A 26886-nucleotide genomic window follows, 5' to 3' on the forward strand; every position below is an offset into this window, starting at 1 on the left:
ATTTAATATTAAATCACCGGTTGGGTCTTTTTGCCAGAACTCTTTTCTAAAATGGCATTCGTGTCTGTCTCTGTAACTCCAACCAAGGTCGGTCCCTTTGTTCCACTTTTTGGCAGGCTTCTCCACAGAAGCCCTCCAATTAGTGCCACTCTGTCTGGGTTCCACAGGATGTGTGGGTGGGGGGATGGGCACCCTGGACTGCGTTGCCTTAGCAACTCAAGTCGCACTCTGTTGTGATTGTCCCAGTGGTGAGCCGCCCGGCTCACCACTTAGTATGTATGAGTGACAGCTAGGCTGTTGAATGGGGGTTGTTCTGCATAAAAGCAGGGCTTTTGGGACTGGAACTTCAGACGTTGCCACAGGACCTAAGAAATCCGAAGAGGGGAGAAGCTGAGCCATCTGCAACGACGACACCACCGGTGGAGCCCTGCTGCAACGACCTCACCTCTTTCCCGACGACAAGAGAAGATCTTCTTCCGAAAGAGTCTTCTTCCTCTGAGCTGGTGGGATCAACCAGTTTGCCATTTTCGCCTTCCAGGACGTCTCTAGGTCGAATCGTTCGTGCCAAGCATCCCGGCAGCTGGATAGCCAAGCTTCACCACTGTGACCACGAATATCAGGAACGCACCTTTTAACAGACAAACTCTGCGGCTGGTCTCTTCCCTGGGCAGTGCAACGACTCCAAGTTTCCTCCTCGACGAGATCCTCTCTTCCCCTTCGAAACCATGAACTGCACCCGCTGCCAGGAACAACTGCCACCGCTGGAGCTTCCTCAACTTTAAAGGTACTTTGTTCCACTTGGCCTCCCTTTCTATGGTTTGCTAAAGATGACCCTTAAATCCTTTGCTTTCCAACTGGGTTGGCCCCAGACCTTCTAACTTTACCTTCAGAATCAACCCAACCTCTTTTGAACATTTTTACAAAGACTTGAATGCATTTCTCAACTGTGTGATCTTGGGCACATTTCACCTTGCTCCATTTAAAGTGGGCCTGGCCTATGAACTTTGGCTCTACAGTAGACTCTGCCTTCTTTAACTTGTTTTGGTCTTTTAAAAGTGTTGGGAACTGTTTTAATTTCATGACAAGCCTTTTTCTCTCCCTTTTACTTAATTATTGGAGTGCCATCTAAGTTACGCGCTCACCTCGGGTTTGACAAAAAGTGGTGTTTTGATTTAGACTTGTCTAATAATTTTTAAGAGAGGTGTGTATACTTTTCTGACTGTGTTTGAACTTACTTTGATTTATAGTGCTAGTGTATTTCTTTAAGTGTGTGTTAAATAAATAATTATATACTTTTGATACAAAGCTCTGGTCAGTGTTTGCTTGCTCTGCTGTGTTTTCAGCCCTATTGTGTATCCTCTGTATACTGCCCTACTCTTGAGAGAAGTCTGACTGCTCAGCCACAGCTACCAGGTAAATCTGGGTGGTACAGACTGCTACCAATTGGGTTTACTGTTTACTCCTGTAGTCTTTATCTTTTTGCAATGTTCCCCAAGGGAAATGCACAGGATTCTGCCTAACAATGCCACATTCCCAATTTCAATCTCTGTGTGTGCACACTTTCCAATACACTTGTCCCCTACTTTTTATCCCTTACAAAGCTATACTCACATGCACGCGTCAATGCCAAAATCCTCCGTCACTGTGTTCAAACAGCTCCTCTGAGCCACGCCCCGCTCCAAAGAGCAGACAGGATTCTGCAAAGATGGCTCCTGTATGGCCACTGGGAAGTATGGCTTTTTGGGCCTGGTCACTGTAGGCAGGCACAGCCCCTTTGTAGAGGCTGCCTGCACAACTCTGCAGGTACAGGGAGGTGCTGGCATCACGTCAGGGTCACCAAATGAAGGCACGCCCCTGTTCACACACGCCAGGAAAAATACAACTGCTAGGTAAAAAAGGACAAGAGATTCTTGTAAGGATAACAAGTATTTAATCGCACAAAAATAGGTAGGCCAGCAAAGAACCCTGCTGCGCAAGAAAGTTCTGCCGAAAAACAATACAAGCATCGTCACTACTACGTCATACATAAAGTGGCTGGTTGGTGAGACCCTGTACATGAGCGGCCTGCTCCATAGGGGATGCTGGGCTGTAATTGGCACAGCCCCATCCGTCTGTCTTAGATCACAATGGGTCAGATGAGCTCATCTCTCCAGGGACTCAAGGTTGCGTTCTTCATTAGTTACTATTGTAAGGCAATACTATTCTATCATGGCGTGCACCTGGAAAACTCGGGGACAGGCACAGCGGGAGGCTCAAGATCATGCTGACCCACAAATTCTTCACTCAGTCATATCACACTCTCTGCACCCAAGGGTTCAACCCTCACTTTGGACTATAATGTATTTCATCTCGTACCTCGTATTACAAAGAGTGGTATTATGAAATAAGGGGAAATGGTTGTGTTCTTCCAGATATTTTATGGCCACTGGCTTTATGATTGGTGGTCTGAGGTCACCTACTGCAGCGGAATTTAGGCATCTTCCACTGAGGCAGTTGTGGGTGCCATAACTCCTGGTGGGCTGGGTGGGGGTTTGAGGTCTGCTTTTGGTCTGGCTGTGATGACAGTGCACAGTGAGGCGCCTGGTGCTGTCTCGCGGCCTTGCAGGGCGAATTCCTCTTTGGGATAAAAAGTATTTGCAACAGTTAATAAACACAGAGAAGCTGTTATGGGAATTAGCAGCACATGCCTTTCTACCATCAGGGCTTGGGCCTGTTCAGGTTTCTTTGTCAAGCCTGTGTTTACTGCGCAGCCATGCAGGCCCAGAAATATGTACCATACCTTCAAAAATGACATCTCCTTATATGTGCGCACTAAATCTATGCATTTATATCTCATATTGTGTCCGTTCAGAGTTTCTTATTATGGCCCCCTCCACATGGTAGTGCATTTATTGGATCCGCCTTACTCTAAAGCGCCTAGGGGTGGGAAAGGTTCATTTCCTTCCCAACATCTGCAACCCTGTCCTGGTGGTTACGGACCAGAAGGATAGGGCGCTATATACTGTAGGAGGCAGTGTCTCAGTATTTACTAAAGGCGGGGCAGAGCAGACCAGAATACTGGTCCCAGCTAGGCCAAGGGCTTTACTCAGTCACTTGACATGACTGGTGAGTGAGCCTTGGGACTCGGCCAGTTGCAGTACCTGATGGATGGGTAGCAATGCTACGCTGGCAAATCAACTGATTCACGACATCTCGACCTTGACAGGGAAAATAAAAAGACAGAAGAGAAAGAGTCTTTCCTTTGTCAAAGAAAAGATTGCAGCGCTGGATATAGATACATTTCCACCACTGGAGAGCTATAAAAACCTGGATACAGGGGCGACTAATGCCCAGGTATCCCATGTAAGCTTGAAGAATAAAACCCCTTTAGGGCTGGGAATACTACAGATTGAAGAGAGCCAGATACAGAAAGTTATCGACATTTCCAAAAAAGGAAGAGCAGAGGATATGGTGCACATACAAAATATAGTGACATCAGCCTTAACAATCACTCTGACACCTTTCCTCAAGCTATATGAAAGCATCAATGACTCATTAAAAACGTATATGGGTGGATTTAAAAACAAAGGAACAACTAAGTGAACGGTATGTGAGAAGACAGGAGAAACGTTCTGATAAGGAAGCAGAGCTGACTAGATCTTGACAAAATAGACTAAACAAATTGTCACTAAGAGACTCCAACGATAAGTCTATTCTTATGGAGGCTGTACTGGAGGATTGTAAATGGATGCATACTCTTTATAAAAAAGAGATACCACAAGAGCAATCATTCCAGTGGGCAAATGACACCAATAAGCAAAGCGATGAGATGATGACCAATGTGGGTGTTCGGAAGTCGGGCCCTATGAGATTAGTAGTACCAAATAGTACTACTATCGAGAATAAATTATGCCCACGATTGGAAGAGCCCATAGAACTGAGCAAAAGATCTCCAATAGGGGTGCATGAGAAAACAAACTACTCATTCTTTGAGGTTTTTGAGAAAACTGAGGCTATGCAGGAAGAAGGCCAACATGGTTTAAAGGGTGAGAAAGTGGGGAAAAAGCCCAAAAACCAAGCAAAGAAGTGTAAAGCAAACGGCTCAAGGGCTTTTCTACAGAACATCAAAACTCCCCTGAGGGAGCAAGAGGACTATTGCACAAAAAGACAGAGAAGAGAAATGGTGATAGCGGCCACACGGCTGGACTTGGCTGTTGCTCTAGATGAAGAAGAGATAATTATACTCGAGAAAGAAGAGCTGTAATCATCGACCTTGGAATCAGAGGGTTTCCTCAGCGCTATTTTTGAAATTATAGAAAGAAACAAGGAAGATGAGGAGTGGACTAATCTCACCTCATCAGTCTAGATTGAAAATGAGAGATAGAACACAGTAGAGCCCTGTCAAATCTATCAGTGAAAGATCAAGGAAAGATAATCCTCTGAATAAGAAAAAAATCAACAAACGACAAGTGGAGTTTAAAGAGAGAAAGGGCCTCTCGGAACAGCCAAAGAAGCACAAACATATATATCTTGAAAGAAAAGATATGGAAAAATGGAGTAAAGAGCCGGGGAAGAACAAACAAGTAACGGCAGGTGACAATTGTAAGGTGTCACTCTCAATCAAACGGAGGGAAAAAGACAACTCGGAGTACCAAAGGTTAAAAGAAAAATCTAGATCAAACTAAAAGAAACCTGAATATAAGTGATCAGATGAGGAAAGAGAAAAACAATGCACCTCAGAGGAAGAAGTCTTTTGAATGCAAATGGAAAAAATAGTGAAAGACTCAAAATCCTTTTTGCTGAATCGGCCGAGCATAATGGCCATCTTCAGGAAAATAACACTACTCCGATTTGTCACCACAGAGGACATCTCCATTGTGAGTTTGTAAGGGAATCGAGATTGGATCTTGTTATACTGCATCTAAAATCAAAATTGATTAAGGATGCAGTCATGGAGATGGCGAGTAAATTGACATCAGTGGGCTACGAAATGACAGATTATGATGATAGTAGCCCTTTGGTGACAAAGGAAAGAAGAGCGAAGAAGCTAAGATCAGGAGCTCCAAAGCAAAGGAAGGAAGAAGTGGTCCATAGGGGAGAAAGGACACTAGCACCTGCTCATTCCGACTCGAAAGGCACCCAGACGCATACATCTAAAGAGAAAGTAAACTCTAGAGACGCCTCTACAAGTGGTTGGACCAAGAATAGAGGAAGAAAGGTTTAGGCCGGAACAGGGCAATTGAGGAACTTGAAATTCACTGTTGACATCAAAAAATCAGAGGAAACTAACGGGCCCTACCAATCAAGGAAGGTTGGGTTTGGGGGGTCCTAATAGCCAGCCGGGGGAATGATCTATGAAAACAACACAATAGATCAGAAAGAAAGTGACGACTGGATGTTGTCGGTGTGCCTCATGGAATACCAGAGGCTTCAAGCACTTGTACACAGGGGAGGATAACTTATTGGGCCAACATGAGATCATTTGCCTGCAGGAGACTTTGCTTAGGTCAAAGCCCATTTGTGAGAGTTACGAAGTATATATGAATTTGGCGAAGAAAGGAGAAAGTGGCCGGCCTAGTGCGGACCTCCTTACATTGGTTAAAATCAACAGTGACCTACAAGTAATAACCTGCAATATGCCAAATCCCTATGTACAAGTTATGAAAATCTAAAAATATATGGAAGACCATACGATTAATCTACTCCTAATAAACACCTACTGGAGTGTAAATAATTGTCCAATGGAACAATATATTAAAGATATGGAAGCCATTGAAGACTCCATGTTGGAGACAAAAAATCAACTGATAATCCTATGTGGCGATTTTAATGTCAAACCACTAGATAGGAATGGAGAAGAGAAAAGGAGAGACTCTCTGAGAGGGAATGAAAAATGCTGGAAAGAAGAAATGGACATCAGAGACATAAGAATTCTGAATGGTTTGACAAAGGGTGACCTACATGGAGCCAATACATGGTCAAATGGCTCCAGTAATGTCTGCCTGGACTACTGTTTTGTGGCAGCCAATACCATGAAATGGATTAAATCATTTGTAGTGAAAAAACAACTGTAATGGGAGAGAAAGCAGGTCACTGGGAGGAGAGTTATACCAATGGAAGTCAGTTGGGGAAGGAATAGACTTAAAATCAAACCCCAGATCCCTCCTAAGCTAGACTACAGCTACTCTACCTATGTACTGGATAACCCAGAGTCAGTTGAATACACCTGGTTATTAAAGGAATTTGAAATTCAAAATGGACAACAGCTGAAATCTAAAGTGACAAGTAATCACGCTTATTATAAAGAACTTGTGGGAAGAAGAAAGCAATTCAAAAGAGAACTCCAGCTATTAAAAAGGTCAACAAATTCAGACAAGGAGGAAGGTATAAGAAAATGCAGACAATCCTATAAGAATTGGGTCAGAGCATCATGAATGAACCAACTACAAGTCGACTCAGAAAAAATGTTAGCCGCCGTACGGATGAACAACTCCAGAAATTTGTGGGAAATCATCAACTATGGCTCTGACTTCCAAACAGCTGTAATCACAAATCAAGTCTCCGAGGATCGCTGGGGGATCCACTATAGGAACCTGTTCAAAAAGACTAATGAATATAGGGAGTCAGAGGACAAAGTTCCATCCCCGGCAAAAGGATGGGATCTGAAGTTCGATATAGACGACATCCCAACAAGCATTAAACAACTGAGTTCATCTAGGGCAGCCAGCCCCGATGGAGTGACAAACCTTATGCTAAAACAAAACAATGAGGAGTGGACAGAAATAATATATCTCCTCTTCAAACAGATAAGGGAAAAAAGATCCATCTCTCCCTCGTGGAACGAAGCAATAATTGTGCCTATCTATAAAAAAGGTGATCAAGGTGAACCGGGGAATTATAGGCCAATCTCTCTATCAGATTCAATAGGAAAGACCTTTTCATCGCTACTACTAAGAGCCCTCAAAGTCTGGGCAAAGGAAGCTGACATTTTAGAGAAGGGCAGACAGATTTTGTAAGTGGCGTAGGGACATCCTTGAACTTTTTCATATTGAATCTTCTGATACAGAAAGCCCTTGAGACTAAAGGAACCATTTATCTGGGATTTGTCGATCTTGAAAAATCTTTTGATGGGATGAGCCGGGAGCTGCTATGGCAGAAGCTAAAGAAGTGGAACTGTCCTAAAGATCTGCTAGAAGCCCTAAAAGCCTTATATTCAAATACCATGATCCAAATACTATTGTCGAGATAGGTATCTCTCACACGGAAGATAGCAACGTTTAGGGGAATTAAATAGGGGTGTGCACTGGCGCCATTCCTGTTTGTCCTCTATTTAGCTGACCTATTTGAATCGCTAAGGAAGGTAAGAGCCTTCCGACCAAAGATCGGAAGAACAACAATCCCATGGATCATCTATGTGGATGATCTGTTATTTATTGACAAGACCGCTATAGGACTCCAGATACGCATTGGAGAGCTAAACAAATATCTAGATGCCAATGAATTGAAAATGTACATCAAAAAGTCAATGGTGCTGGTGATGAAATCAACTCAAGGACGTACAGGAAGAATGAAGACTTCCCAATGGAAAATTGAAAATCAGAGTCTAGCGGTAGTTGATTCAACTCTATACCTGGGAGCACTGATCAAACAAAAATAGCATTGAGTCAGGTCACTAGCAACTCATCAAGGAAAAACTCCTAAAGCTAACAAACTAAGGGAGAGCTCTACATTGACGATATGGTACCTTCTCAATGATCCCAATAATTACCTTTTATAAGCAAAAGGTACAAAGAGCTATAATTTATGGGGCAGAGTCCTTCCTGAACCTCTCATGGAAGATCTGGGAAGTCTGTGAAGCTTTTTCTGGAAGAAAATTCTGAAATTACCAACTTGCCTGTTGGCATACCTAATCATATATGAGCTACGGCTGCAATCAACAAATTCAGTAGTTATGTGGCAAACCATCTCCCTGTATCAGAAATGCATACGTTATCCAATTTCGGCACCATTGACATTTTGGGAGATTCAGGTATGCATCCAGATAAAGACCTCAAGAAATGGAAATCAGAGTGCAAAAACTACTTGAAGTTAAATAAGACATGTTAAAATCTAATCCGGATAAGGCCAAATAAAGACTTAAAGAGAGGGATTCGGAGCTAACCTTGAAGTTGAAAAGGGACAATAAATGGTGTACTAATGTTATATGGGAAAGAAAGTCATTGAATGTAATACCGTCCTACTTTCACAAATGTCCCTCGCGATACTTAGGAGATCTTTTCCTACAATATAGGTGAAACATACTGCTGTCTAAGGAGGTGCAGCTAGAAAGGAAAATAATTAAGCAAGAGGAAGCAATATGTTGATACTGCAAAGAACTAGACTCAGTGGAAACAATCTACCACATGCTACTTGTTTGACCCAAGCTTGGAGAGATAAGGGAAAGGTATATTGGAGACAATCTGCAACTCATCTGGACACAGTGAGACCACCGAGATCTGGGAAAGGCTCATGACGGTGGATAAAACTGGTCGAATGATTGATGCCTTGAAATTTGTGGCATTAATCGTTAATGATTTCAACCCAACCCAGGAACTGAGGTAGATTAAATCTGGAGCAAATAAGGGACTATAGAGGAGTATTAATACCACCTGGAAATCTCTGAACTGGATATGTTGTGAAATTGTGGAATTGGAAGCTATCATGTTTGTTAAAGGTTTAAATGTGTCAAAACCAATAAAACAAAAAACAAAAAAACAAAAAAAACAAAAAAAATAACTAGTCTGCGGTTTAAGTTGGGAAGGGAGAGCTATGCAATTTATCAATTTCAAACTTTAATGTGAATTTTATTTTCAACAAATAAAGGGTCAGTGTTTCTAAATAACCCCAACAGTCCTCTGTGTGCACCTGTTGCGGCAGATTAAACATGATTGTGTTACTGGTTGTACATGGCAGTCGTGTTTCATTCATCTGGTTCTGAGGTTTGGGCAGATCATTTTGTAATGAGTCAATATTATTATCAATGTCCCAAGTATGACTCAACACTGTGTAGGTATTCCAAAAAGGACCAACTCCAAACATTTCAGCTGCTTGAATGGTTCAAATACACCCACCCTTGCAGGCTTGGCCCTTTGAAACAGATTTGCTATTTGCATAATTGCCTAATAAGTGAACAATTCAAAAAATAAAAATAAATGCTAAGCAGGCCTTATTGTTATCTGGTGACAAAAGACATTTTCATATTTGAAAAATGAAGTTTGTTTGCATATTTGACAGTTTAGTTCTTGTGTTTCTAAAACGAAATTAATCACCATCACAATACGTTGCCATATGAAATTATGATGATAGATCTTTATCTATAATCTGAATTTCTACAGAATCAAAATATTAACCATACAAAAGATTCCAACTATCTCAACATCAGAATTGTAGTAGCTCATCTTTTATGTATTTATTTATTTATTTATGTATTTATTTATTTATTTATTTATTTATACAGCTCCCTGCATGGGGGGACCTACTAGACATCTTGTTGTGCACTGGGTCATCAGCAGTTTACGTTATTCTTTGTAAACTAAAAGTTAACAGCTCGAAATACTCGGCATGTATTTGTTCTTATAGTCTGTAAAGTATTTATTTTCTTTTTTAAAGCATTTTTAATCTCATTGTTTTTAAGACTATATATAATTGGGTTGCACAGTGGAGTAATAGCAGTGTACGTCAAAGACATAATCTTGTCTTGCATTGAAATTGATGAGATTGGACATGTATATGTAAAAAAAAAGACCACCATAGAATAACACAACCACAGTGATATGTGAGGCACATGTGGAGAAAGCATTGTGTCTGCCCTGTGTAGACTTGATTCTCAGGATAGCAGAGATGATCTTTGCATATGACATTATGATTAAAAGAAAAGGCACTAGATATGTAGCTCCAATGATGTAGGTAATTAGTTCAATAACAAAGGTGCTTGTGCAAGAAATCTTCATGAGGGCAACAAGATCACAGTAAAAGTGATTGATTGTGTGCGACTGACAATATGAGCATTCTGACAAAAGGAGAGTGTGTGGTAGTGGTGTCACGAGAGCAATAACCCAGCTTCCAGTAGCCAGCCTGATGCACACTCCCTTATTCATGATGATACGGTAACGTAAGGGATTACAGATGGCCACATACCGATCGTAAGCCATGGCTGAGAGGAGAAGGCATTCTGCACCAACCATGATCACAAAAAAGTACACCTGGAACAAGCATTCAGTGAGAGTCACGTGTGCACCTTCCTGGAAGAAGTGAGTCAGCATCGGTGGGAAGAGGACTGAGATGTAACTGATGTCGATGATGGACAAATTTGTGAGGAAAAAGTACATGGGGGTGTGCAGTTGCGAGCTGGTGTAAATTAGTACCATAATCAGAAGATTCCCCTTCAATGTCATCAGGTATGTCAGTAAAAACACAAGAAAAAGGGGACCCTGCAACTGTTTAGTATCAGAAAATCCCACAATCAGGAAAGTTTCCAGTGAGGTGACATTTGCTCCTTTCATTTGTCCACTGATGAAGCTCGTCGGTGCTTTGAATACGTCCTGAAATGAAATGCAGAAGAAATGTAAACAAGGAAAAAAATATATGTATATTCACTTTGCTAAAGGTACGTTATGGTTAAGTTGCACTAACAGAAACCCATGAAATTGAGTGAAAAAACTTTGTTAAAGGAACTTGATGGCTGCAAGTAAAAGCGAAAACCCCCAGAAATTCACCACTTATGGTAAGGTAAGCAACCGAACTTGTGCCACCTCCGTGCACTGCTAAGACTAACACCCAGAACATCAACAATGACATCACAAATCTCTTTGATGACATCAACGAGGACATCACATATGAAATTAATTGTGATAAAAAGTCTCTAAAAGAGGTTGTGTTTATAATCTTAGTAACAAGATGTGAAGGGTGATCGGGAGATCTATCATGAACTACTTCATCTATTAAGGAATGTACTAATCTCAACAAAACATAATATTGCAGTGCTGTGGTTAATACAAGATCCTAATCACATATACACATAGGCAATAGCTACAGCATGCAGTATGGATAGTAAAATAATGAATGGAACCTTATCAGAGTTTCCATTAATGATAAACATGGAATAAATAGCTAATAGCTAATAATTGAAGACTTACTACATACTTGTGTTAGTACAAACAATGCACATCAAGACCTACAATGCATACAAATCTGAGGCAAATACATGGAATTTTAAGTAAAGAGGAAAGAAACAACACCACCAAAAAATGACAGTAGCATTAGAAGTTATCATGAAAGACACAAATGGTTTGTGTGTTTGAGGCTTGCTTATTTAACCATGTATGTGTACCATGAACTGAGGCCAAATCCTAAGGAAAGTGCCTCAACAACATACAAAAAGGCTAATGTGCACATATGTAACACATTTTAATTGGTCAAATTGCCTCTATCAGTGAACAAAATCATGTGACCTACATATGCCAGGGAACAAAAAGAAGCGGTCCAGATATGTGATGTCATCGGTAAGGTCATCAAAGACATTTGTGATGTCATTTCTGATGTCCTGGGTGTTAGTATTAGCAGTGCACAGAGGTGGTGCGACTTATGGCTGGTTAGCGTACCATAACTAGCACATTTCTAGGGGGTTTCGGTTTTACTTGTAACCATCAAGTCCCTTTAACAAAGTGTTTTCACTGAATTTCATTGGTTTCTATTAGTGCAACTTTACCATAATGTCCCTTTACAAAAGTTTTTCAGTGAATTTCATGGGTTTTTGTTAGTGCAACTTAACTATAACATCCCTTTAACAAAGTTTTTTGAGTGAATTTCATAGTTTTTTTTTTAAACTGTTTTTATTAGCATGTTTACTTTACAAACAGGCAGTAATCATGAACAATGGCAATGTGCCCTGAATTCTCCCCCCTCCCGACCATTTCTTCCAAACCTTCGTAGGATATTTAGAGATTATGCAGGTACATCAGAAATCCAGGTGTATCGGGTGCACTTGACTGCCCAAGATGTTATAAATCGACCCAAGTGATATTTTTATTTTTATTTATTTATTTATTTGGATTTGTATAGCGCACATCTGCCCAGGGGCATCGTGGCGCTGTAAGCATTCTTACTTGTTACAGGCAAACATGGTATGGATATAGATACATTGCTGAACATATATGCATGTTTATATACAGTTGTGCTTATTTATATACAGTTGTGAAAAAACAGTTAGGACGGTGGGGTGGAGTTAGTTAAACAGCATGGTTTTGAGTAGTCTGCGGAAGACATGGTAAGAGTTTTCGTTCCTAAGCGCTGTGGGGAGTGCGTTCCAGTTTTTGGGTGCTAAGTGTTGGAAGCTAGACCCCCCGGCTTTGCTTCTTTTGAATGTGGGTACGTAGGTCTGGTTGGTCATATGTGACCTTGTGGGTCTAGTGGATGTGTTAAGGGTGATTCTTTCAGAAAGATAGGGCGGAGCCTTGGCTGAGAGGCATCTGTGGGTGATGGCCATGGATTTAAATAGTATCTGTTCTTTTATTGGTAGCCAGTGGGCTTCTTTCCTGGCTTGGAGATGTGCTCCCTTTTGGGGATGCTTAGGGCTGCTCTTAGAGCATTGTTTTGTGTGACTTGCATTTTTTTTAGGTTTTGTGCAGACGTGCCCAGGAAGAGACCATTGCAATAGTCCAATTTGGTACCTACTGTGGCTCTAGCTACGGCCAAGCAGTTTTTGGTGGATAGGAAGGGTTTAATGGCGTTGATTATCTTCGTGGTGAGTGCGGCAGAGGAGGCTATGGCATTGACTTGCCGTGTCATGGAGAGAGTGGAGTTAAGGTATACTCCTAGCGTTTTTACTGCAGTGGAGACTGTGATGGTGGAGTTATCTATGTTAAAGGATTTGTACTGCGGTGGGAGTTTGTTTAGTGTTTCTTTGGTGCCAACTAGTAGGATCTTTGTTTTGTCCCCGTTTAGGCAGATGCCGTTGGCTGCCATCCAGGTTTGGATGGCTCTATAGATCTTGGTTAATGCTGCTGCGTCTTGTTCATAGACCCCTGTGAGAGGGAGCAGGACTTGCTTGTCATCAGCATAATTCGTGTATGCTATGTGGCGAAGGTCCAAGTCATTGAACAGTGGCAGGGTGAAGAGGTTGTGTAGGGTGGGTGCAGTGCAGGACCCTTGTGGGACGCCACAGTGGATGGTGGTGGGGGTAGCGCTTGCAGAGTCTGAAAAGACTTTCATAAGTCGTCCCTCGAGAAATGATTTGACCCAAGAGATGGCTTCTGGCGAGAAGTGGGCTTCATTTTTGAGTTGCGTGCCTAGAATATCGTGATTGACCAGGTCAAAGGCGGCAGATAAGTCTAGCAGGAGCAAGAGTGCCGGTTTGCCTTTGTCCATGATGTCATTTAGTTGGATTTTGAGGTCTAATAGGGCTGTTTCGGTCCCATGCCCCGGGCGGAATCCCAATTGTCTTTTTCCTAAGATGCGGTTTTCTTCCAGGTATTACTGTATTTGTGTATAGGCAACTTTGTCAAGGATCTTGAGCAGGAAGGGAACGGTTGTGATGGGTCTATAGTTGTTGGCGTTTTCGGGATCTAGAGTGGGTTTTTTGAGAAGAGGGCGCACCCGGGCTTCTTTTAGGCTGGTTGGGACTGAGTTTGAGTTGAAGGACGCATTGATGAAGGTTTTAAGAAATGGTGCTAGTGTTTCTACGCAGTCTTTAACTAGTTTAGCGGGGCAGGCGTCGCCTTTACAATTAGAAGGTTTGATTCTGTTGACGATGTCGACTACCTCTTTTTCTGAAACTTCTCTAAATTTGAAAGGAGTAAAGTGAAGTGGGAGAATGGAAGACCAGGCTCCCGTCCTTCACCTCTCGAGCTTGGCCTAGAGGGTCACGGCCCAGACACCCGCCGCGAGAAGAGTTCGTCCAGTTACCAGACGACCAGGTACCATGGTACAGGAACATACGGATGTGTCCACCTGCCTGCCCAGCAGCCCGCACTGACCGTGCCGACACCTGCGGCTCGGATCAGCTAGACTAAAAACCACACGTCGTTAGAGATGCCATGACGACCTAGACAACGGGAAGCACATCTGTATAAATATACACACTTAACATTCCCACACCAATCTACACGAAGAATATACTCAGTGCTCTGACGTAGGCGACAGGCATATTCACGGACGTGCATCTTTATTATTTTTACATAGGCTTTCAGAGTACAGAAACGCAAGACGCATCATGAACTCATCTATAAACGCTTGCTCATGCTTCCCTTGAAACCCGTTACCACCGTGAGAGGTATAATGGAAACACGATATTGGTCATGGAAATATATGCCACTATAATCTAAAGCACCCATGCACGAAATGGATCACTTATGCACCAGGCCCAAGTAGGCCTCAAGCAAGAGTTCCGTGGACATTAACAAAGCAAAAGTCAGGTTGCTGATCCTGCAGAATGAGCCTGGTGGAGCACCCAGCCAAGGTCGCAATGTTGCAAACCCACATCCAAGAACAAATCATCAAAGGCACGATGTTGCAACCTTGCACTCCGCGTACCAACGTTAGAATCATATCTACAAATTAAACCAGACACACAGTGGAAAAACAATATTAATTGTGCAGAATTCTGCCTCAAACACGGTCCCGCCTCACGTGACCAAGCCGAACCTGACGAGATGCCAAAACCCAGGAGAGACAGGGCGTCTGGGTCCCGCACTACGAGACACAGGCCGGGACACTTGAAAGGCTCCATGGACACCTGCTACAGTGGGAACGGTCAGCTCCCACCTATAAATAAATCCTCACATTGTCTGCATGTACCCATATTGAAACATTGTTGCAAACACGGGTACACCGAGAGCTGGGAACAACGGTGGTCCCAGGCTGGGGAGCTCACGGATGCACCAATCAGAACATGGGGCTCTTATCTCACACGTCATTAACATTAGCCAATCCTCAGGGGTCTTCATGTAACAATTCTTATGTATCTAATTGAAGGGACAACCCAGATATACCACCTGACTACACCTTGACCACTAATATCATTCTCTATATGTGTACTATACTAACCCTACCACTCTAGCAACCAATTATGAGTGGCGGTAGGTTTTTGTTAACTTTTTGAAGTGACGCAAGTAGCGCGTCATATTACAGTAAAAAGGGCCTGCGAGCCCCACGATTGTGTGTGTGTCAGGGCGAACGCGTGCGCTCCTTGACCCATCCCTGCCGTTTGCATAATAAACAGCAGAAGTTGCCTTGCTCCTTGTGTGTGCCTCATACTCTGTCTCGATCCGAGATATACACGGGAGGAGTTGGGGCCTCCCTGCCCGGAGGTCCGCGGGCGGCCCGGCCGACCCCGGCAGAATTTCCCCCCGACAAGTTGGAGGCACTGCTGAGATCTGTTTAAGATCGACTTTTATTTTTAATTTTTCCAGGCACTCCCGTTGCGAGGAGGCCCGGCGGCGCGGCCCCCTCTGCCGTTGCCCCCTTCTGAGGACTACAGGACCATCGCGGAGCTGCGAGAGGACCGGACAGCGCAATCCGGATATTGGCCCTCGGGAGCCGGTTGAGAAGTATCCCGCCCGCGGTCGGCGAGTGTCCAGACGTGGTCCAGACGAGGGGAGGTGGCGAGCCGCTTGGAGGGGTGCACGCAGTCGAGCGGCCCTGCATCGAGAGAACTTGGTGAGCATGACACGCACAACAAGCAATGCGAAATTGTGAGGGAGGGGGAGGAAGTAAATAAGGGAGGAGGGAGGAATTGTAAAGTGGCGAGGGTTTAGTTGAGTGTTACTAATGGAATGAATGGTAGCGGAACGAGTGCGAAAGCAGGCGGCTAACGTTACGCGAAAGAGGGGGGAGGGGCACGAAAACATCACGTGCAGCAGCTCGTAAGACACTGATTGGCCTAAATCGCGACTACGTGTGAGGATGGGTGTGTGGTTTCCTACGATTTGATATTTATTATTGAATGAGTAGATGAGGTTCCCTATTGTTCGAGCAAGAAACTCGATAGGTAGATGACGTTTCCCTGTGGCCGGTGGCTAGTTACGTAGTTGCCCAAAACGGAAGATAATTGGCTGGTTAAGCCCTCCTGTTGAGGGGCGTATCACACGCGAGGCGACGCAGCGTGCGCAGTCCGGTTATAGTATTGATGAGATTACCTTGTTCCAGGAGAGACAGGAAGACAGCTGTAGGGTTAGCGGGGTAGATTACAAGTGTATTTTGAACTTAAAGAACATAACACGAATATACCAGTAGCTCGAAGAAATCGGTGACGTCACCAGTAGGGATTTAATAGGATATCGTGAGCACCAGGAACCTTGGGTTCGAGAGTGGTGGGGAGGAGAAGTATGATAAAGGAACTGATACGGAGATAAACTATAAACCAGTGGATCGGAAGAAGAAGGGGAAAGGGGCGTGGCTGTGCACGGAGAACGCCGGCCACGGCAAGTGTAAAAGGGGGAGGAGAACGGAGAAACAGGACAACTGTATAAGATCGTCGTAAGGGGTACGCAGCCGCAGGGGGCTGCGTGCGCTTCGGCCGCAGGGGGCCGTAGGGGAAGGAATATAATATAACATCACATTTATTGCTATTGCATAATTGTCAAAGGATTGTCGTAAGTCCCCACACTTGCGGGGCGAGGTAAGCAATACAAGGTTGTATATTGTAAATTGGTAGTAAGGGGAAGGGTAACAAGGGGAGTACAACCATGTCATCCGGGAGAGGGTTATCGGGGAGAGGGTCGGGAGGGTGGGGGAACACCCTCACTACCCCACTACAGCACATATGCACCACACTGCCACCACACAGGGAGAAGTTAATTAAGTACAGCATAGAGTGGACCCAGGGGACAGACAACAAAATGTTAACACCATGGCCGCCTAATGGTAGTTTCGATCCATATGCCCAACACTCACTACTGAACCATCTGCACAATACATACAAGGGGAAGAAGTTGGCAAACCACGTGGAGGTGTTTAACTTATGGAGGATGTTCCAGGGGTCTCGACCAGGACCAAATGGAATGTTCACTATGGGGGAAACACCGGAAGAAAAGGAGATTAAGAAAGAAGGAACGGGTGGGGAAAAGGAGTGCGAAAGCACAAAGAATACGGGGAACGAAAGACGGGGAGGAGAAAAGATTGATAAATTAGACGACATAAAAAAGGAACCGAGCAATGAGATACCCATAACACCGGGAGTGAAAACAGAGGGAGGAGGGTTGTACCCTTTAAGAGAATTAGGAGAAATAGAAGGACGGTTAAGGGCGGCTGAAGGATACTCAAACCCGGCATACAGCCCTCCACCATATGTAGCTCATGGGAAGATACCAATGGGGGAAGGGAGGATTAGAGAAGAGCAGACTGAAGAGATAGGAGAGGATGAGTGGGTAGCTGCACAGATATTGTTGAAATTACGAGGCTCACTAACTGGAGAAGAAAGGGAGGCGGTAAGGAGAACAAACGAGGATAGTGCAAGAGAGAGTGAAATGAGGGGAGAGGAGCTACTACGGCAGAAGGAAGAGATTTTGGAGGAAAGATTAGCAAAACTAAGGGAAGAGCAGAATGAACTGATCAAACAACTTGAGAGGGAGGAAAGAGAGAGAGTGAGGAAAAGGAAAGAAGGTAAGGACGAATTGGAAAGATTAAGGGAACGAAGCGAGGAACAAAAGAGAGAAGCTGAAAGGGTAAAAGCAGCAGCAGATAGGGTATCAAGAGTAGTGCTGAGAGAGAAGAAGAAGGAAGAAGAAGAAAAGGAAAAAGAAATGGAAATATGGAGGAGGAGGATAATATCTGAGACAGCTAAAAAATATGAAGAGGGGAAGGTAATAGAGAGTATAGTAGAAAGAGAAAGGGTGAAATGGGAAAGAAAGAGGGAGGATGAAAGGATATTGGAACAGATGAGCAACGAAGTAATGGAGGAATTAAAAAGGAAAAGAGAGGAAAATAGTAGGGAAATGGAGGAAAGAAGTGAAGAAGGAAGAGAAGGGAGGGGTAAAGAGAGTGAAAGATGGGGAGATGTATATAAAAGTAGGGAGGTAGCAACGACATCAGCACTAGGGGGGACAGTTGGTAAAAACGAAAGGGGTGAAAGAGACCTAATAGATTTAAAAACAGTAACAATAAAAGGAAAAAAGGCAGAGTGGGGGGTGGAATTTATAAATGATTTTTGCAGTGAGGAGGAAGAAGGAGTGGAGAAGGATGGAAGAAGGAGTGAAAGGGAAAGCTTAGATAAACTGTACCTCACTAGAACAAACATAGATTCGCCCTGGATAAGTAGAAGAGGGGAGGAGCTGGAGAGAAGTAAGGAGGAAACGAAAAGAATAGAGGAAACACAAACCAATGAAACCACGCCACCAACATCTCCATCACGCCGCCCTCCCACGTCACTACCTACGTGTTCAACCACCGCACGCTCTCTGCACAGAATAAAGCTCGCGCCCTTCATGAACGAACTTACACCGTATGCATGTCGGCTTAGGGACCTCCCTAGTCGCAGGCAAGACAGACAAATAAACATACCCTTATTGAACACAGGAAGTGATGAAAGAAGGGGAAAGGAAGAAGAGGGAGGTAGGGGCAAAGGTAGTAAGGAAGAATTTGAAGCAGTAAAAGAAATGGGGGAAGAGGAGGAGTGTGAAGACTCAATATCATGGAGCGTAAAGGGTGACACAAGACAGAATTTAATGCCACTGCTGGAGAGAGGAGGGGTTAGACCACAATATGTACCTTGGAAACATACGGATAAGGAAAATATAAAATGTAGGCTCCCCTCACTAAGTGGAGGTGCGGGTAAGTGGATATATGAAATGGAAAAACACACCGCAGGACAGAAACTAGCAGTAGGAGATGTGAAGGGCCTGTTAATATCAATATTAGGGGATAGAGCGGATGACATTTGGAAAAGAGCGGGATTCCATGGGGTAACAATAACAAACACATCGCATGATGGGGCACCATTTGCAAACTGCAGACATGCGCTGTGGCAGGCACTGAGAGTGCAGTACCCAGACACCTCAGACATAGGAGCCATTACTTCCCGTAAGATGGGTGAAAATGAGGATCCTGTTGATTATATCCAGGACATTCAAGAGAAGTGGCGCATGGAGACTAGAGAACAATGGGACAAGACACCAGCCATATTTTATCATATACTAGTACAGGGGCTCCCAGAAGGAGTTCAGAAACAGCTAAAGAAAGTAGTAGGAATGGAAGCAAAACCATGGCCAGAAATACAACTGACTATAGTACATCACTGCAGGACATGGCAAGGAAAGATGAAACAAAAGGAGGAGGACAGGAAAACAGAAGAGGCCAAATTAGTACAGAAAAAACTTACTAAATACACAATGGAAGGGGCACTAATAACTACACCCACACCAATGACCCAAAGCCCAACGCAAGTAGTGGCTGCACAAGATCCAGCTCAAATAGCGCCCCCACAAGGTGTAATACAGCAAGTGCCGCCTCTGCAATTACACACACCGAGCATGGGAGGAGGGTACCCAATGCAAGGAACTGGGTATTATAATTATAATAGAGGGAGAGGAGGGTTTATGAGAGGGAGAGGATATGGGTATAATACCCAACAACAGGCTGGGGGACTCAGGAATAACTACTCCACAGGGCAACCCGTATACCAAGACAACGCAGGGAGCTTCCCATGGCAAAACAGGGAACCACCCGTGTGTTGGAGCTGCGGAATATTAGGACACATGTCACGTACATGTAGGGTCAGGCCAGGAACACCAGCATGGAATGAGCAAGCACAACCTAGGGCATCACACGAACAGCAGGGCATACAACAGCAGCAGATGTCACAACAAGGGAGTGGCCAACCACAACAACCACAACAGCAACAAATCTATTCACCGCCACAACAACAAGTAGCGTTAATACAACCACCACCACAAAATGAACGAACACAATTGGGTGGGGTGACGGTGTTGGGACACAACCCTTACACAGGGAATGGCCAATCATTGTACCCCCAATAGGACAGCCCACAGACGGCCTTGGTGTGTCCCATCCTGTCAGTAACACCTAATAGTGCGGAGGAGCCACGCATAGAGGTAACGATAGGTGACAAAAAATTATCATTCCTTGTTGACACCGGGGCGACCCGGTCTTGCATAAGGGAAGGTAAATTTAAGATGTCAGGCGAAGCCATGAACACCCAAGGATTTTCTGGGGCTAAAGGGTTGGTTCCATTTACTGATAACGTTCCGTTATCTATTGGAGATTATGATCTGTCGGTTCCACTTTTGTATTATAGTGCCTCGCCAGTAAATATACTGGGGAGGGACATAATGAACAGGTTGAACATGACCATCTCGTTTACAGAGGATGGCATAATTTGCTCTACTCCAGGGATTAACATGCTCGCAGCACGACAGATTTTGCAAGCATACTGTGGACAGACAGCGATTAGGGCGGAGCCAGTAGATGGCGAGATATTTCAATATGGCACTGACATGGCATTTGCATGGATGCCAGGGATAGAAGGGAAAATATGGAGGAGACCAGCAGCCTATCTATTCCGACCAGAAACACCAGGTAATGAATTAGAAGGGAAGGTGTTTGCAGTGGACATTGAGAGCATTATTGCAACAGCTGATTATGTTGCTGTGCACGCCCAAGATAACGAAGGGAGAGCTTGGAGGGCGGTGATAGCACTAGCAGAAGGGTGTAGGCTGACCCAGGTGTCAGACGAAGAGCTGTTCTCAGAAGAAAAGGAAGAAAATGAAATGGTGTTCATGATGAGCGTAGAAATATGGCTAAGAGTGGCTCACAAACAAGTAGCACAGAAAATTGCAATGGCACTTGAGGCACCCGCAGGCACCCCAGTCCCATTTTTTAAGGAGGATATGTCAAAGGTTCCCAAATCATTATGGACTATTAGCCCTTATGACGTAGGATGCATAAAAAGCATAGGGGGTGTAAGGATAAAGTTGAAAAAGGGTGCAATATTACCAAGAGTGAAACAGTACCCATTGTCAAAAGAGGCAGATGAGGGCATATATGAAACCATAACGGCCCTTATAAACAATGGCATATTGGTCCCCTCAGAATCACCATGTAACACAGCTGTGTACCCGGTGCGCAAGGCTAAAGGGGGGTCTTGGCGCTTCATACAGGACCTCAGACCCTTGAACAACATAGTAGAAGCAGAGTATCCAGTAACAGCAAACCCGGCCACAATATTGTGTGGCATTCCGGCAGAAGCATCGCGTTTTACAGTGATTGACCTTAAAAATGCTTTTTTCTCAATACCATTACACCCAGACTCACAAGATTTGACAAGCTTTACTTACCGAAATACAAAGTGGAAACATACCAGATTACCACAGGGGTATTGTGAATCACCCTCAATTTTCAATAGAGTAATACAGATGGATTTGGGTAACGTTGAGGTGGAAAGCACAGTGTTACAGTATGTGGATGACATAATAATTTGTAGTACAAACGAAAGCAAATGTAGACAGGACTCCTTAAAAATGTTGACAATATTGGCTGAGAAGGGGTATAAGGTAGACATGGAAAAGATACAATACTGTCAGGAACAGGTACTTTACATTGGCCAACTGATATCTCAACATGGAAGAAGGATTGCACCACAAAGAGCACAGGCCATCTCAAGCACTCCCGTGCCACAGACTGTGAGAGAACTACAGCAATTTTTGGGGCTGTGCAACTACTGTAGAGCATGGGTATTTGATTACAGCTCATACATAGGACCCCTGCTTGAGGGTTTGAAGGAAGCAAATAAAGGGGAGAAAAAGTTGGGATGGACTATGGAAATGAGGGAGGCATTTGACGAATTAAAAGACGCAATATCAACTGCTCCAGTACTGGCATCCCCAGACTATGAGCGGCGCTTCTTTATTTTCTCACATTGCGACTCAGCAGTGATGAAAGCAGTATTGGCCCAAAAAACTAGCATGGGCTATAAACCAGTAGCATTTTACAGCGGTCACTTAGACCCTATAATGTTAGGCCAATTCTCTTGTGAACAAGGTCTCGCTGCAGCTGCTTTTGCAGTAGAAAAAGCATCAGCAATAACTATGGGGTGTCCAACTACACTATTTGTGGAACATGCACTATTTGCGATATTGAATAAACCTAAGTCCACACTAACAACACAGAGGGCATCAGGTTATGAGATTATTTTGTCCAAAGCTGAACTAGCAATTGTTAGATGTAGCACGGTTAACCCTGCAAGGTTCCTAGCAGAAGTAATTGAAGAAGGAGATTACGCCCACGACTGCACCCAAGTAACTGAACTATACTCATGTACTAGGAAAGTTGAAGAAAACGCACTAGAGGGAGGTGAGCTTTTGTTTATTGATGGGTCATCAACTATTGATCAAGGAGATGGGATTAGAAGGACTGGGGCAGCTGTAGTAAAAATGATGGAGGCGCAGGTGTGTGTGGCTATGAAGTGTGTACAATTACCACAGCATTACTCTGCTCAAGCGGCGGAACTCGTTGCACTCATATTGGCATTAAAGGAAAGTTTTAATAAAAGAATAACCATATATTCCGACAGTGCATATGTTACATCCACTGTCCACTCAGGGCTATCAAAATGGAGAAGAAGAGGGTTTAGGAGAGCTGATGGCACTCCAGTACAACATGCCCTCTTGTTGGCTGAACTAATTGAAGTAATAAACGATCCCCAAGAACTAGCCCTAGTAAAATGCACCGCACACACCAATGGAGAAGACTATGTATCAAAAGGAAATGCTGCAGCAGACGCACATGCGAAATATGCTGCATATTTTGGTGAGATATGGAACCCCACCGACTCACAGAGAGGGAGAGGGAGGGGAATAGCGAGGGAGATGTTAATAAGAGAAGGGTACACCCATCTCCCAGCCACACAGATTATGGAGCTACAAGCGGCTGCACCAATGGCCGAAAAAGAAGTATGGGTGAAAAGAGGATGCACAATGTCACCAACTGACGCACTATGGCGCCAAGGTGGCACTGGGAAAGTTGTAATACCGTTGGCACTGTTAAATACCGCCCTGAGCCAATTACATCACCCTGCCCATACAGGCAAGGAAATAATTGCAGCACGAATTAGAGAAGATTGGTTTTGTCCCGAGTTAACCTCTCATGTGTCAAATTTTATCAGCAATTGCCTCACATGTCAACAGTTTACGGCCGGCCATACTTTAAAAGTGATAAGAGGTACAATACCCCGGCCAGAAGGGCCTTTTCGGCACCTTCACATTGACTATGTTGATATGATCAACATCTGTCAAGGCAATAGGTATATGATTGTAGTAGTATGCCCATTTTCTAGGTGGATTGAAGCAGGGCCCTGTTCACACCCTGATGCGTTTAGAGCAGCTAAATTCATAGTAAGGGAGGTCTTCCCCAGATGGGGAGTGTGCGAGGTGTTAAGATCAGACAATGGGCCCCATTTCGCAAACGAAATGTTCCAGCATATCACATCCCTGCTGAACATTAAACACAAATTTGCATGTGCATACCACCCACAGGCTAATGGTGTATGTGAACGCCTAAATGGCTTATTGAAGGAGGCAATTGCTAAAATACAACAAACAACAAAGAAAAGTTGGTTGTATTGCCTCCCGTTAGCATTGTTTGAACTTAGAAACAGGCCAGGGTCCGATCACCACCTCACCCCACACGAAGTGGTTACTGGACGCCAAATGCGCCTTCCCCTAACACCAACGTCAAGGGCATTCACCGACCACGAAAGTTCAGCGAATGTGTTAGGTGATGAAATGTATCAATATGTGTCTTCTTTGATTACTAGTGTCGTGTTTGTGTCTCAACAGCTCGAGCGCATACGGGGCGGGTCCACCAGCAATCAAGAAAAAGACGAAAGTACGGAATTGGGAAAGGAGAACTCCTGCAAACTTGCCAAAGGTGACCACGTACTACTTCGCAATTTCAATAGAAGGTGGCATGAGAAGAGGTTCACTGGCCCCCATCTGGTAGAGGACGTATCAACAAGAGCAGTAAAACTAAAGGATAAGCGTGCTTGGAATCACCTACATGACGTAAAGATCTACAAACTGCAGACCCGCCCCAGCGCCAACGACAGAGCAATTGGAAGAACAGCAACCACATCCCCTACAGCGGAAGAAAGTTCAACCACAGACAACCACCAAATTGTTCCCTCGGAGACAATAACTGACGAAGAAGGGAGTGATCCCCATACTGCCCACCCCATGATCACTCGCTCAAAGAGTAAAAATACTTCCGCCATTTGAGCACAAACCCCCCCCATTGACTGCTAAGTACAGTTGTAACTAAAACTGAAGGACATGATTGCACTAATACACATGTAAACACGTGAATGTTCTCTTTTTTCTCTCGCACATACAGGAACTGCGTAATATTGTATTGTTAAGAAAACTAATTAACAAATTCAGTGTGCAGGTGTAAATGGTGCTGCCAGACGATAACTACCCAGAAGAATTGTCACACCAATTTGTATACGAAATAAAGAGGCCAACATACTTAAAAAGGAGAAGGGTACGTGTATACTACACAGCCTTCCTCCTGGCCATAGAATATCACATGCCCCACCTCCGCCCATACTTGCCAGTGATAAGAGACCCATCACTTAGAGTAGCGTGGGAGCAGCTCTTCGCCTGGGCACTGAATGACTACTTGATAGGGAGAGCTTAAAAGTAACAAAACTAACATCTAATAACCAGCACTTTTGAGAATTTTCAGGCGGGCAACTGTAACGTCGCAAGAATAAGCTGCCAGGACCGCAGCAAGGTAAGAGCAAAATGCCGGTGAAATTAGCATATGTAATAAAAATAATAGGGATTTTTATGATCACCGGGTTCTTGGCTGCTTCTGTCTGGCAGTACAGCTATGCTATTGATTTTATTGCTGCACCCAAACTTAATATACCCCCGTCCCCTGCTGCAACAGGTGATACGTCAGGTGGTAATAGTAATTTTGCACCAAAGCAAAATAGAGTTAAACGCAGCACATACTCAGACAATAAAGGTATTGATAATTATGTACAAGACTCAGCACACGTCACAAACAATATATGGTACCAACACATGACCCGCATTGGTAAACAGACAACTGAGGATAGCTGTTACGTTTGCTCATTAATACCATACGCCATGAGCGCTTCACGAACATTTGTTGCCACAGAAATAGATGAAAAAACAGCACAGTGCGTAATATATTTGGCCCTGTTCCAAACAAAAGGAAGATTTCAAGGAACAGTAGTGCACATGACATGGAAAACACGAGACTCATACCCATATGAAAACAACTTCCTCAAGACCTATCTAAGTTATCACAAGACCAGTTTACATGCTGAAGCATTCAGGTACATAACAAGTGGCCCTGCAAAAGGAGAAACAAAGAAGGTAACACTGCAGTACCTACCATGTGATTGGTACGCCACTGAAGTTCCGGGTAAACAAGGATGCTGGGAAAGGCCGCTACTGACGATAACAGGAAAGGTGTTCCTGGGCAACAGCTGGGAGATAGGAGTGATTGGCAGCAACATGGTAACAAAAGAAACTATCTCAACTATCGAGACACACAATCATCGATGTTGGACGACGTGGATCAAGTATGTACCAATGCTCACATGGGTAGAAGAAGATGAAGACCCGATAACTATACTACCATTGACTGCACCCAAAGTATGCTATCAGCATAAAGGAGAGGTGGACGTAGGATATAACACCAATTGTGCAAACGTGATGGAGTTACCTGAGGGGGGAGCGGGAACAGCAGTAATAATGGACCATTATTGGGCCTGTGGGGAAAAGGCATATCATACATTGCCTCCCCTGTGGAATGGTGTGTGCACAATGGTACACGTCAATGTACCATCACTAGTGGTACCTAAGAAGCATGTCGATGTGGCGAAATTTCCTAAAATGGATGAAGGGGATAAGAGAAGAAAGAGATCTGCACCACTCCAGAAGGAGCAAGGAAACAGGACCAACAGCAATGATACTGTACTAAACAGGAGAAAAAGACAAGGAGAGCCATTGACAGGAAATTACCTGTGGGGAAGATCGGAAACGGAACTAACATCAATACCGCCAGAACATAGACTATTCAGCAGAGCAGCAATGTTCTTCTCCTCAATAATACATCCGGGACTGCAGGCATACGCAAACGCAAAATGGCTCCAAATAACAAGGTGGGAACTAATGATGACCATCAATTCAACAGTAAATGGGTTCAACGCAATTAAAGAGGAGCTGCGAGCTGTAAGGATGGTTGCACTCCAGAACAGATATGTATTGGACCTCCTCACAGCAATGGAAGGAGGAGTTTGTGCAAAGATAGGACAATCTTGCTGCACGTTCATACCTGCCAACGATGCTGACAATGGTACGCTGACAGAAGCAGTTTCACAATTGGCCCAGATGCACTCCAAAATGATGGACGAAAGTAACGGTGTGAACAAGGATAAGAGCTGGTTTTCACTATTATGGTCATGGATGCCATCTTGGCTGTCAGATGGACTGAAAATAATAGTAGGATGTGCTATTTTGGCTGGAGCTGCCCTGATAATAATTAGGTTTTGGAAGGCCCGGAAGGCACGCACGACTGACAAGTTGCTGGAAATGGTGGGAATGCACCCCTTAATGCCAGCAGATGACGGCCAGCATACAGGTGTTATTATACAAGAAAGGGAGAAGTTGCGTACCCAAATTATCACCAATCATCTAGACCCACCATCAGTGAAGATCGAAAACCCAAGGAACCCCCGGAGCTACATAGGAAGATGGGTATACTGTACTCCTGGAGGGACATGTGAATACATGTATTGGTCATTTGAAGATCATGTAAACCATTATGGACATCTCGGCGGGATAACTAAGATATGGAGGGTAAGAGGAGATAACGAGAAGGATA

The sequence above is a fragment of the Ambystoma mexicanum genome, chromosome 3p (assembly GCF_040938575.1).
Source record: "Ambystoma mexicanum isolate Mex_15411 chromosome 3p, UKY_AmexF1_1, whole genome shotgun sequence".
In the NCBI taxonomy this organism is placed as follows: domain Eukaryota; kingdom Metazoa; phylum Chordata; class Amphibia; order Caudata; family Ambystomatidae; genus Ambystoma; species Ambystoma mexicanum.